The sequence below is a fragment of the Lepisosteus platostomus genome, chromosome 22 (genome assembly GCF_059453375.1).
Source record: "Lepisosteus platostomus isolate fLepPlt1 chromosome 22, fLepPlt1.hap1, whole genome shotgun sequence".
Lineage (NCBI taxonomy): Eukaryota > Metazoa > Chordata > Actinopteri > Semionotiformes > Lepisosteidae > Lepisosteus > Lepisosteus platostomus.
This window is the reverse complement of record NC_142632.1, coordinates 2,858,359-2,861,370: the sequence shown is the minus strand read 5'-3', so window position 1 is coordinate 2,861,370 and position 3,012 is coordinate 2,858,359. Positions and strand designations below refer to the sequence as shown.

The 3,012-nt window shown below is 43.6% G+C and overlaps 1 non-coding gene across 1 annotated transcript; it reads right to left on the bottom strand.

Annotated features, from left to right (window-relative positions):
* Positions 1-2,729: 2,729 nt before the first annotated feature.
* trnas-aga (transfer RNA serine (anticodon AGA)) lies at positions 2,730-2,811 on the bottom strand. The gene has a single exon. It is a non-coding gene; the product is annotated as a tRNA-Ser (tRNA).
* Between the last annotated feature and the right edge of the window lie 201 nt (positions 2,812-3,012).

Here is a 3,012-nt window from a genome sequence, read left to right as displayed (position 1 = left end):
TAAGTCATTTTAATAACAATGAATAGTCACCTAGGCGTTACAATTTAAACATTTATATTGATTTAAATCGCGTTTAAAACCCATAAATAAAGCTGATACTGTTTAGACTTTTAATTATTTAAAACTGTATTACAGCAGCACAATGCACAATGCAACGTAAATCGCTATCTTTGTCTTCTGTGTAATAATGTTCACCTCTCTGTCCAGCAAATTAACAATAGTAATAATAATGAACTTTATTGTTTATGGCGCCTTTAAAGCTGGCTCCTCAAAGCACTTTACAGGACAAAAACAATAACAACAATACTGTTACAAATGCAGCCATTCAAAGTGAGCGGTACAGACACGTACCGCAGGTAAGATGACACGGGGTACCGCGGTGCGTGATTGGTTGACCGACAGGGGCACTCGTGGTCCGTTGGTCTGTCGTAGAAAGACTTACTGTAAACGTCTTTACTGTGCCCGTTGTAGATATTGAATTTTACCACTAAAAGGGAAATCTTAGTAGCTGAGCATAAAAAGAATAGGAGCATACTGTAACGCGTGTGAAGGCCATAAACGATATTAATTTTGGAACGTAAACATACAGTATATAGCTGGTCTTGGTACTTTAAAGAAAAAAATACACACCAGTATTCCATTTCTCCCTAAACATTGTAAACTTCGAAGTCTTTAACTAACGTGATACCGGAGTCAACAAGCATACTTTTAGAATTTGATTAAAAGGGAATATAATATGGAATCGCGTATCTCAAGAATTTAATAATGGTATGATTATATCCGTGTACTGCGGCAGGGCTGTGTAGGGCTGTTTCGGCTGCTTGTTCATGCGAGCTGTCTTGTAGCCTACTGGTCTAGGTGCATGACTACCAACTAGCAGGTTGTGTGTTTGAATCCAGCTGGTGCTGGACCTTTCAGTGTTATTTATTTATTTTTTAATCGCGTAACATAAACAAATTACCGTATGCAAACTGTACTGTATACAATATGTATATATATTTAATGTCTTAACTGCGCCCGTTTAAGTATTGAATATTCATATCTAAAAACAGAAAAAGTGTTGGTGTGTCGTGCTGAAATTCTGATTGATTTTGAATTCAAAGAAAAAAGGTTTTCTTCCAAAACACCGTGAAATTGTCACATCTTGCAGACAATAGGTGTATTCCATGTTGAAAAGAGAAGAAAGAAAACCATGGAGCCTTTTACAGGTGTGAGGCTTCTTCAGGTGTGAGAAGACCTCACGGCCGAAACGCTGTGTTTCCGTTCTTCTCTTTTCAGCATGCAATAAACCTATTACTTGTTCCTTTGCAGCCGAGGCATGCTGACGTAGCTACCCAGCTGAACATCTTGCAGACTCTACAGTACTTCTCTCCTGTAGAAGTAAAGCAGGGCTTGCTGGGTGAGCTTTTGCTCCGGTAAATTAGGTCACGTGTCATGTTAAATCACTTCTTCTAAACACAACATTTGCTGGTGCTAGCTTTCCCCATGAAAAGAGACATTTCCCTTACAGTACATGACATATCGTTTTTATTCTATCAATAAGTATAGAAATAAAACAAAAGAAAAAATGTTGTCGCCAAAGAATGCACAGCTCTGTCGCCTTGGGGAGGTGTCAAGGGCATTGAGCTCCTTGGACATGAGAAGTGCCAGATAAATGCCATTTCTCATCATTTCTCTTGGCGTCAGTTCTGCTACTAAATGGGAAAGAGGCAACGGGCTCAGAGATTATGTTAAGTGCAGACCGAGCGCAGATGTGTCCAAGTGTCTGTAAAAGTGCGGTGCTCCCTAGTGGCTTAAAGTGCCTGCCTAGTAAGCAGGCGATCCTGGGTCTGAATACCAGCTGTGCCTCTCTCTGTGTCTTGTTGTGCCAAATGTATCATTTCAGACAAACATGTACAGCTCCTCTCTGTGCTGCAAAAAATCGAACTCAGGGAATTTCTTTTGTCCTCCTTTGAATAGAAAGCCATGTAATTCAGTGTACAGGCTTTCTCGTGCAGTTTCATGGTTCTTGTAACCCAAATCCTACACTGGCCTGAAGTGCCCCCCCATTTCACAGCATTTGTCAGCTGATTTAAAATGTACCTAAAGGAGAAGCATTATTGAAGACCATCAATTACCAAGAGCTTTTGTCAAAGGTTTTGGTGGTCATTTTGAATGACCACAGAGCGCTGTGCCCTCGGTTTTACATCTCATCCAAAAGACAGCGCCTTTTTACAACACAGAATCTCCGTCACTATACTGGGGAATTGGGACCTGCACAGACCACAGGGTGAGCGCCCCCCCGCCGGCACCATTAACACCGCTTCCAGCTGGAAGCTTTGTTTTTCCCTGTAGCTCACCCTTATCCGGGTACTGAACTGGCTCACACCTGCTTAGCTTCAGTGGGTTTTCAGTTGCGAGTTGCAAGGGGATGCAAGTGATGGAGCCGCTCGCTGCAAAAGCCACTGCATTGGCCGGGTATCGAACCCGAGCCTCCCGCGTGGCAGGCGAGAATTCTACCACTGAACCACCGATGCTCAGTGCCCAGGCCTTCAAAAAAGACGCTTTTTTGGTGCTCTTTGCAAAAAGCGTCGACATCTGCTTCCAGCTGCAAAATGCCATTCGCAGACGCTGAAGAATTTAATTCCAAGGCAGCGGGTACAAGCGATTTGGCGTTTTAAAACCACCAGGAACAGCAAAGAGGCGCGCTTCTTTGCTTGCGCCGGAACACAATGACAGGAGGTGGACAACGTAGTCGACAGGATTCGAACCTGCGCGGGGAGACACCAATGGATTTCTAGTCCATCGCCTTAACCACTCGGCCACGACTACAGCAAGCCCCACCGCCGCTGCGTTCTTGCTACAATCTTACCTGGATCGCGAGGCGCCGGCGGAAGCCTATTTCAAAGTCGTTCTCCGTTTCAAAAAAACATTTACAAAATACAAGCCTTGCAGACAGACACGCCTCAGAGGACTTAAGGGTGGCTTCATGTCAGAATGATAAAGTCTCCCCGGACATGAAAATGCCACTTT